Raw genomic sequence first — 11,586 nt, forward strand, 5'->3', positions numbered from 1 at the left:
ATTCACCAGTGGAGGCAGGGAATCCTTGATCCCATTATCGGCTCAAAGTGGTGGCAGGAGAAGAATTTTAAAAACCTGCAACATTGCATGTCGCGTTCATCACTTCTGGTTAAAAAAAGGATGTGACATAGGGTAGCTGTAGAAATCACTGGAGACTTATGGTAAAACCATAGAATTTCTGGGAATTTCTAGACTTACCCTATAGGGTAGCTCTAGGAATATTCCCAGTGATTCCTAAAGCTCTCTTTGTCACTTCTGCTTTTTAAAAAACAGAAGTGATATGATACCACAGCTAGTGCCATGCCCCTCCCATATCCCCGTCCACAGCCCAGCAACCCTAAAAATGGCTTATGTTCACTCGATATTTATTTATTTATTTATTTATTTATTTATTTATTTCATGGTTAGTTCTCCTTTCTCATTGAAACTGAAGGTGCATCACAAATAAAACAAAGCCATAAGAAGAGTGCATACATACAACCAACAATTACTCCATAGTAATTATAGACAACATAAGAGAACATTTTACTTATATCATTCTATTGGAGCTAGAGTTCTTGCCCAAGTGGAAGTGACAGAAAAAGAGGACAAGAATCACTTCTGCTAAGCCAAACTCATCGTATCCCCACTTGGGTTTCCGCTTGCACAAAATCTTGTGCACCCAGTTTCTGGGCACAATACATAGGGAAGCAAGTGTTACGTATTGTGCAAAATTTTGTGCAAATGGAACTGTACTAAGTCCATTTATGTTTCTGCTTTTGCATCAGCCATAGTCTGTAAAACTGTAAAACAAATAGCAATGCAGGAGTAACAAGACTGGGGAACAAAGCAGTGAGTTTTTATTTTGCATACATTAGATAATGTAATGCCTTGACCAGGGCCCTGGCCTAGACTAGCCCAATTTTAGAATTGCCAGAACCCTGCTGGGGGTGAGAGATCCCTCACCTCCAACTGGCGCTTCCCTCCACTGCTCAGCAGTGGGGGGAAAGCAGGAAACTTCAAGAGTGACATCAGAATATTGTCAGCAACATGATGTCACCAGCGATCACCCCCAACACCCAGTTAGTTCCCCCAGCCAGTTGACAAGGGAGACCTGGTAATCCTAACCAATCTTGTCAGATCTTGGACGCTAAGCAGTGTCAACCCTGAGAGTGAGAGACCACCAAAGAAGTCTAGGGTCACTATGCAGAGGCAAGCAATGGCAAACCATCTCTGGTAGCCTTTTGCCTTGAAAACCCCAGCCAGGCTCACCACAAGTCAGCTGAAAATTGAAGTCACTTTACACACCCAGACAATGTAATAAATCTGCATTAGAAAATTTTAAGACAATCCAAAAAACACAGCATAATATATACAATGAAGATGGCCTTAAATTCCACTGAGATTAACTACACATGAACACAAGAACCTGCCTCCTATTGAGTCAGACCATGGGTCTATCAAGATCATTTTTGCTTGCTCTTACAGGCAAATCCACACACCCTCGGAGCGTCCTGGCATTGCACTAAATGTTCGCTAAACACCCGGAAGTATCGCGGCTTTCTAGCACAATTTCTGAAATCGCGCTCGAAAGACTCTATACTTCTGGGTGTTTAGCGAACATTTAGCGCAACGCCGGGATGCTCCAAGGGCGTGTGGATTTGCCCTGATTCTCCAATACCTCAGGGAGAGAGGGGTCTTTCATATCACTTACCACTGGATATTTTTTACAATGAAAGTTTCACCCCACTGCACTATGATCCACCATACTTTCATGGAAGCCTTTCAACTACATGTTTAGAAGCCGTCAGCCCACCCCTTAGCTCCTTTCCTGCTGCTTTCCCTTTCATTGTTTTTCAAATGCCTTTCATTTTCAAATTTTTAAAAATTGTTTTATATTTTTACACAACAAATAGCAACAAGAAGATAAAACAAAAGGAAAAGACAAAAAAGAGAAGGGAGGGAGCTTCCATCCAATTTGGCTATAATTAAACATGCATTCATTTAAAGCAGTTTCTGAATAATAATATAACTATTACAATACCTTAGTCAAATTTCAGATAAGGGTCTCCATCCAAGTAAAGAACATGTTCAGAAAATTCCATTAAATAAATTATAAAACCATTCCAGACTATCTTAAAATCATCATTCTTTTTCTTCCCCCAATTAATTTAATCTTATTTGTTAATTTTTCAAATACTGCTATATTTCTTAATTTAGCACGCCACCTATCCAAGGAAATCTTTCCAACACAGGGCAATAACTATCCTAGCTGTGACTAAAAGAAAATTAATAAGAGTTTTTACCTTGAGAATTTTAGTTGATGAATAAGTTGAGCAAAGCTAATTTAACAGTTGGTTTTATTTGTTCCCGGGTTATTTTAGCAATCTCTGTAAATATTAATTTCCAACATTTGCTATAATGGGACAGGACCACCATATATGTAAGAATGTGCCTAATTTGCCTAAACCTCTCCAGCAATTTTTATTCTCTATTTTAATTAAGTGGGCTGTACTAACTTGGGTCAAATACCACCTTTGAGACACCTTTAATGCCTTTCATACCACCACTGAGTACATCAAGACAACACCTCCACTGACCTTGGAAGAAAAGGTATAGAGAGTTCTGTGACCACCTTAGTGATTCTGGAGCCCTGGGCAAAACTCAAGGATGCCTTCCCACACATAAACACACACTCACTTTATTCCCACCCAACCTACTCTGAACAAGAATAAAGCACCCAGTTTTCACAAATCGTGTCTATTCATACATGCAGCACAATTTGTGTGTTGAATTTATTTCCCACGGTGTTTTCTATTCCTCTACTGACCATTGGTCCACCTCCAGTATGGGGCCTGGCAATTGCACAGGCTGTTTCATAGGTAAGACTGCTGCAGAATGCCATAGCAGATCAAAACACTGCAGCCAAGAATTGCCTGATAAGTTCAAATCAATATGTGAAATTGAGCCACAACCCCCCGTTTCTAGGACTTTATTGCCCACCAGGATTGGAAATGGCACACTTCTGCAATGAGAGTAGAAGCCCCAGTGAGCAAAACTCTCCTATCAGGGTCTAGATGCCAAACTGAGAAACCCATGGGTACCCCTTTCCTGCCCATTCCTTTCTTTCTCATAGTATACAGCTCCTTCAGACTCTAACGCCAATCCTTTTTTTCTCTTTGGCTCTCCATTTCTTCATCTCATCTCCATTTATCACCATTCATTGCTTCTTCAGGTTCCTCAGGGTACCACATGCTTTTGTCTCCACCTAACCTGCTTCTTACTTATCTCTCTAGCACCTCCATTTATATCAAACAACTCCTTTTTTAAATATATATTTTTATTTCAAAGTGTTAACGTACATTACATCTCCATTATATCAAGTGCTGTGAAATTCCTTAGACCAGTATTTCCCAACCTTCTTTTCCACTGAGGAACCCCGAAATGAATTTTTCAAATCACAAGGAATCCTTACCTGTGAAAACGGTCTCAGACCCGCAGGGTTTGTTCCTCCTTATTTTTTGGTATCCACCCATCAAAATCACTGCCTTCTTATGCTTTTTATTTAAGTACCCCCAATTATTTTAGAGCCTTCTTATTAACTCAATTGAATGTGCAGCCCACTCCTGTCATGACGGGAAGGTTAAGAAAGATTCCTCATTCAGACTGCCCTTGCGGTTGCTCTCAGGGGAAAATAGGTACTTTAATACATATTCTGTTCAAGTATCCCCTTTTTATCAGCCTCAGAAATAGGTTTTTAACACATTATTTAGATACTTTTTCATCTTTGTCTTACCATAATCTAGTTTTACTCCTTTTATCTGATAGGTCTCCTAATTTTACCCTTCCTTTTGCGAGATTTTTTTTAGTGGTATAGTGTTGTGTCCAGAATTATGCTATTTAATAGATGGGTTTTGACTGCTCAAGACTTTTTGATGAGGAGCTTTAATCAAATTAAAGGGAAGGAAAGGAAAATGTTCACAGGCCAGGAAAAGTTGATGGTGAGGAACACAATTCAGTTGCTGCTAAATTATTGCCATTTGTATTGTCAATGCTCTGTAACAATACAAAACGAACATAGGCACAAGACAATGAAATATATAACCTTAATAATCATGATGTTTTGAGGTTTAGTCAAAAAATTTTTCATGGTATTTTCATTTATTTATTTATTTTATTTATTCCACGATTTCTCAAAGAACCCCTGCTGATGTCCTGTGGTTCCATAGAACCTTGGTTGGGAAACACTGTCTTAGAGCTTTTCTATTCAACTGTACCTTGTTTATCCTTCTTTCCTAAAACTTGTTCTCAGTCCACTGCCAGTCCACTCCACACCCTTCCTCTAGGCTCCATTCATTTGTTCTTCTACACCTCCCATAGCCTCTTCAGAGTTCTCAGACACCTTCATTTTTGATGCTTTAATCTTAGCCAAAGTGACAACATTCAATCCTTTACAGAAGTTGGACTGCAAATTGCTTTGTTCCCTGAGCAACAAACGTTCCAGGCTTACCTCTCCATGTTAATTAGAGCGACACCCTTGCAGTGAATGCAATACAATCTAGAGGAGAAGAAATTCCTTGTTTAACTTTCTCAGCCGCTTTACGCTGGGCTTGATAGTGAGGTTGCCAACTCCAGGTTGGAAAATTACTGGAGATTTGATTGAGGGACCTTAATGGGATATAATGCTGTGGAGTCCCCCATCCCAGGCTGCCATTTTCTTGAGGGGATCAGACTTCTGTAGTCTGGAGATGAATTACAATTCCATGAGATCTCCAGGCCTCTACCTGGAAGTTAGCAACCTTACTAGATGGGAAGTTCTATGCAAAGATTGCCTTAGGAAGCTAGACAAGAGAAATGACTGTATAGCAGATAGGGGAATGACCGCATTATATTTTGCACAATATAGAACGAGATAGGCTTTCTGACATCCGCACAATTGAAGTAAACAAGACTAAAAATAACTCCTGACTGGGAAACAAATTGAGCAGAGAATATGATTATATCTAATTTCCATGGACTTCATGTCATTTTGCACTCTCAACGTTGCTGCCATTTAGCAGAATAATCAGTATGTTGCTCTTGTCTGATTGCCTGTTTCCTCTGTCCCAACAAGGAACAATTTGATGCAGAAATAAAACAGGGAGCAAAATGGAAATGTCTAGCATTTTTCCACCACAGTCAAGGCCCAGACTGAAGTTGTGGGTGGCTGTAACCAAATTTGTGCTGTGAGTGTGGGTTCTTGGCTGGAGTTGCTACTGGCTGTGTTATGTAGTGCATCTGGCCCAGTGGTAGCCAGTCATCATGACTCATGTTGTAAACAACAAGGCATGATGCTCCCCCATATTTCTCAAATCAGCACGGAAACCCACCCACCACCTGTATAGAATGTCAAGAGTACTCCACACACACTCTTCATCTGGACAGCTGGATACAGTTGGGGGGTGAAACCCAAGCTTGAAATGTTAATTTATGTTTCTCACTTGTAGGCTTACCATGTGCCTGATTATAGAGGGTGATCTCCCAATAATTGTCTTCATTGCCTACTGCTGCCCTAAGTAGCAGCAGGAGAAAAATAAAGAAAAAATGTTGCCAGCCCCTGCACCAAGATGTCACTTCTGGATACATCCTGGAAGTGACAATGGGTAGCTCTAGGGATCACTCAAAACTCTATGGTAGAGTTTCCAGTGATTTCTAGAGCTATCTATTGTCATTTCTGGATTGTACCTGGAAGTAATGTAGTGATGCTGGCAACATTGCTGACATTACATGTCCCCTACCCTCCCACTTACTCTTACTGTCTCTCTCAGTGAGCTGGAAGCAGAAAATGGGAGGTAGAACGTTAGCCACCTTTTTACTGGTACTGTGTACCAACCCATATTAACTGACTTCCACCTCCGGTTAAACCTTTTTTTCAGCCTCAGAAGTCTATTTGCATCTGTGCTCTGTACAGACACTTTGCAAATGAATTTATTTATGATATTTGTCTATCCTGCCTTTCCCAGCTGGCTCGAGGCAGCTTACAAATCACTGAAAAACATAATAGTAAAGCATCATAAAAAACAAAAATCTGATTTCCACCTACAGCCAACTATAATAAAAAAAAATTACAACCACTGAAGAAAAGATTGGCCATTTGCAATGCAGAGAATATTCGACACCTTATGTGACAGAAAGCTGTACTTTACAAAACGCCTGCAGAAGAAAAATAGCTTTACAGGCTTCCCCCAAAGGCAGGCAGCTCTGTATTTATCTTCTGGAAATCCATTCCATAAAATGATACTTCTGTAAATATTAGGCAGTCTGTGCAGGTAGTATTTTGCCCAACAGATCAGTAAGAAGAAATGAGTCTGCTCCAGCATTCCAGTGTTCTAGCAGAAACTGTTGTTATGATGGATATGTATGTATGTATAATGCATGTTTCTAATTGGCCATGATATGATTAAGGGACATAAGATTTCAATAATATTATTATGTTGTAATTTCTGGAGTGATTTGAAATTATGTTCTTTTTTTTGCAAACGGTGTGCTCTGGTACATCTCATATTTATTGTCGAAGGCTTTCACGGCCAGAGAATGATGGTTGTTGCGGATTTTCCGGGCTGTATAGCCGTGGTCTTGGCATTGTAGTTCCTGACGTTTCGCCAGCAGCTGTGGCTGGCATCTTCAGAGGTGTAGCACCAAAAGACAGAGATCTCTCAGTGTCACAGTGTGGAAAAGATGTGGAAAAGACATCTTTTCCACACTGTGCCACTGAGAGATCTCTGTCTTTTGGTGCTACACCTCTGAAGATGCCAGCCACAGCTGCTGGCGAAACGTCAGGAACTACAATGCCAAGACCACGGCTACACAGCCCGGAAAATCCGCAACAACCATCATCTCATATTTGTTCATGACACTGCTGATTAAATAGGATTGTAGTCTATTTCAATGCTTTTTGTATATATCACCTTCCTCTTACTGAATTCTTTTCTGCCTTTCTAATTCATTTTCTGTATTATGCCTTAGACAGGATTTCTTGTTTGTTTGCATCGTTTTCTAATTCTGTGATCCTAGTCCTATTACATTATTTATTGAATGTCTCATGCTATTTGATGGAGTATATATGGAATATATATAGATCGGGCTTACCTCGACTATGTTTGTCCTGACAATGGCCTCCAGGGCATCCCGTAGCCCATCTACGCTGGCCTTCACCAGCCACGAAGGGCATGGGTCCAAGGAGCATGTGGTAGGCCTAACTGCTTGCAGGATCCTGTCAATCTCATCCCCAGAGAGTGGACTAAAATGGTCTAATATCATCCCAGAAGGCGGCCAAGGGGCCTCCAGTTCACACACTGTATCAACTGTGGCTGGGAGATCACGGCAGAGAGACAAGATTTTATCAGCAAAAAAGCTCCCAAAAGCCTCACAGCTAATATCCGAATTTGAATTTTGACAGTCCCCTCCTGATAAGGAGACCAAAAAACGAACCACATTGAACAGTTTTGCTGGGCATGAGCTAGCTGATGCAATGGAGGCTGCATAGAACTCTTTCTTTGTAGCCTTCACTGCCATCTCATAGGCCTTCATAAACGTCCTATAAGATGCTCTTGTCTGCCTTCGTTAGTACTCTCCCTTGGTTAGTAATTGGATGGGAGGTCTCCAAGAAGACCAGAGTTGTTGTGCAGAGGCAATGGCAAACCTCTTCATCTCTTTAAAACCCTTGGGGTTGCCCTAAGTTGTCTATGCCTTGCTGGCACTTTCCAGCACCATATATAAGTTTAGTGGGCAGTCTTGCTTTCCAGCTGGAAATAAACATATTGGATATGTTAGCCTTTTCTTCTTTCCATATTAAAGATTTCATTATTACTCTAAAGAATAAGCCTATGAGCAATATAGACGTAAATGCTAATAAATGGAATTGAAGTTAAAGTTAAGGAGCATGCATCCTAGCCAAAAATCACTCATTTTTGTCTTCTAAGACTTTCATTCAAAATCAGACTAATCAATCTTCAAATAAGATTGATCCTTCTGATGGTATAAACATGTTAGCTATGAAATTCCAGCCCTTAGTTTCAAATTCTGTAACTGGTAACATAAGAATGGAATACCACTTCTACTACTGGTTCTGCTGTTTTCAGGTGCAATTCATTTTTATTATCTGCAGATCAAACATTTAATTTCTATAAGGGATTTTCAGACTACAATATTTATTTTATTTATTATTTATGTCATTTCTAGTCTGCCTTTCTCACTGAGACTCAAGGCGGAATACACAGAGTGAGATTAGTTCAATCAATATCTAGGATATTTCTATAAACAATGCCATAGGGAACGTAAATATATGTTTACAAAGACATAGCAAGAATCTAACACAGAGTTGAAGAAATGCTGAAACAGAGCATAAGCAATTCTAGGACTATGTATAAAGGCCACACTTTACAGAACAGCTGAAGAATTCAGATGTCCCATGAGAATTCCAATGTCCCATGAGAATTCCGTGCCTGACAGCCGACCTTTAGAAGCCATCAGGAGCCACCAACTCCCGGGCAGTTCAATGTCTTAAAGGGCCTGCGAGTCCAATACCAGGCTGCCCACCTGCACGCCTGGACCGCTGCTGTCACTCCATTGTGCAAGGGAAGGTCTGAAGCCCCTTACCCATCCTTCTACCCTGTGACTTATTCGCTTAAGCATGTATTTACTTTAAATATATATAAGCTGCTCTCCATACCCCTCCCCATCAAAAGAAAAAAAAAGTTTTCCAGGAGTCTTAAATAAGAACAAGAATCTACAATGAGAATAAGAAATGCATGAATCTTCTTTAACAGATAACACAAACACCGCAAGAAATGAAGTAGCATCCAGTAAATTAGATAAAGTACAAAAGCATTCCTGATTTTTTTTTTAAAAAGTAGACCTGGCTGATACCTAATGATGACAGTAACATCTAATTGACCGAGGGAAAGGCATTCCAACTGGTCGGCATTCTTAGCTAAGCATCTCTAAGGGAATAGAGCATAAAGCACTTATGTAGGCATGGCTGGGCCCTGTGATTTGTGCATCCCAGCAAATAGGAGGTATGATGGGACTGGCTATATAACCAGGGCTTTTTTTCTGGGAAAAGAGCTGGTGGAACTCAGTGGGTTGCCCTCGGAGAAAATGGTCACATGGCTGGTGGCTCCGCCCCCTGATCTCCAGACAGAGGGGAGTTGAGATTGCCCTCCGTGCTGCTCGGCGGCATGGAGGGCAATCTAGACTCCCCTCTGTCTGGAGATCAGGGGGCGGGGCCACCAGCCATGTGACCATTTTCAAGAGGTTCTGGAACTCCATTCCCCCGCGTTCCAGCTGAAAAAAAGCCCTGTATATAACCATACTCTGCCTCCTGTGTGCAGGCTTTTTTCCACAGCTGCTGAGCCACCTTCCCTCCTTGTCTGAATACTGTGAGATTTGCTGGTCATCGTTTTGGGGCAGAGCAGAATTTTTTCCGGGTTTCCTTCAGATTACTCACCCCCCACCCCAACCTGGCCCTCCCTCTGTGAGGTAGATTTTCTCTTCAAAACTGACAAGGTTGTTTACTGGAGTTGTTAGCCAAACTGCTCTAAAGATGAGGAATTAATAGGCAGTAGGCTTATATTAAGGGATCAAGACCGATGTATACCAGGGTCAATTCCTGGATCGCCCAATAGGAAAGGAGACTAATACTTCCAAAGACTTTACTTAATAACTCTTCAAGCTTACAGGGTCTAAGAATCATACATACACATTCAATGCAAGGCTAGGAAATAAAAGGGTGGAAAGCATATAGAGACTGCATGAGCAGGAGTATCGTAGCTGGGCAATACTTACTTGTCTATTAAGAGGCAGAGATCTTAGCAGCGAGGAGGGAAAAATCTACGTTAGTTAGGATGGGTGGGGGAGGGGATGGCCTGCGTGCTGGGCGCTTTTGCCTCTCCCTTAAATAGCCAATTATTTGTCTTGGGGCAAGGCTAGTGGAAACAGTCCATGGCCCTTTGATGGTTCTCAGGAAATTTAACAAAAGCAATAAATGTGTCCATTTAGCAAGACACTTGATATCCCAAAAAGATAATTTGGGATCTAATGTTTTCTGTTGTGACACCTTGATAGAGGGAAGGAGGGAGGGGAAGGAGAGGGGAGGAAGCGATTGAGTTTATTGATGTCGCTTTGTGTCACCTCTATGCAGAAGAAAAGATACAAATGGGGTGTCATCTGCATTTTACTGCACTCCATTGTTTTGATAGTTGGAGGTGATCGTTTCAATGGGTGACTCCCAGAGTCAGAGGTGCCTCGTTTCCTGGTCTTCACTTCAAGTATCTGCATATCAAAGGTGCAATGTGTAAACGGTTCATGCCAGCAGCCCCGGTTGGCAATGGCATCCTCAGGAAAAGTTGTTGTCCTTTTTGAAACTGCTCTGGAATCATGGCTTCTCTCTCTCTCTCACTGCTAGCCTTAGTTCCTACAGGCACATCAGCAGTGGCTGGCATCTTGGCATGCAAGCACATTCATCTGGTGCAGGGTAGCCATTTCAGCACTTTTGCAGAGGGGGGGGGGGCTGCTTGTGGATGCTGGCTCAGGAGCTGCTCTGCCAGTTCCTTGGCTCTCCCTTCTTCATGCATTGCATTGGCCTCAGTACCAAGTTATGCACAGACCATATATATATAAAGTCTATGTTCAGATTCTGGGAGAGGGCTCCAGGCAAAAGAGTTGGGAAGCATTTTGGTAGCATGTATTTTAGAATTCCTGTTGTCCCACACTTAAAGAACGTATATAGAGTTTGTTTATTACCCAGCCCAAGTTTAAGTAGAGGAAAAGTAGAGGATCATGTCTCCTTTAAAGTGAAATGGCGCCTGAGGCTTAGAAAAATGTAAAAGATAACAGAAGATGTATGCAACAGGCAGAGTTGGTATGAAGATAGACAGGGAAAGGAAAAGTGAGGTAAATTTTTGTTTGTTGATCAGAATGCTTCACTTGCATGAGACACAATAGTCTTCTTCAAGCTTGGTTTCAAATATTTACAGATCTTAGATGTGAGAGGTTGGTAGTTACATACTTAAGTTACTTAAACCAAAGTTCATCCAGAGAGTTCTCTTCACAGCTTAGGTGTACTAATTTTCACACGCAGCACTCTTTCCTTTTACTCCAGACCCAGGGTACTCCACAGAGTCCAAATCCCCTTTCCAGACACTGAGCAGGAATTATTCTTCCTCTAAAGACATAACCCTGTTCTTTTGGCTGAAGGGGAGTCTCCTTTTACTATCCACTTCCTCTGCCAACCAAATGCTCCCAGTTCTATCTTGTCTCAGTAAAATTAATGCTGGCTTTCCCACTTTAGTTCTTCAGCTAAAAGCTTTTTATCAACCATAAGCTGTCACAGTAAGGGCAAGTTTTTCTCTCCTTTTCCTCACACAGAGGATTTTCACTCCCTGGTCAGATTCCAAGCATCAACTCCCTCCTGACAATTCTGTTAGCTCCAATGTGTTACCTTCTTGCTGGGCAATCACAGAGAGGAGGGAGCAGCATGCCAATCATTCTCCCTTCATGCAGTTGTTTTAACTCTTTATCTGCCCCTCTCTGGATACAGCAGTTGGTAATCCTTACATTTAATGCGCA

The sequence above is a fragment of the Eublepharis macularius genome, chromosome 5 (assembly GCF_028583425.1).
Source record: "Eublepharis macularius isolate TG4126 chromosome 5, MPM_Emac_v1.0, whole genome shotgun sequence".
Taxonomy (NCBI): domain Eukaryota; kingdom Metazoa; phylum Chordata; class Lepidosauria; order Squamata; family Eublepharidae; genus Eublepharis; species Eublepharis macularius.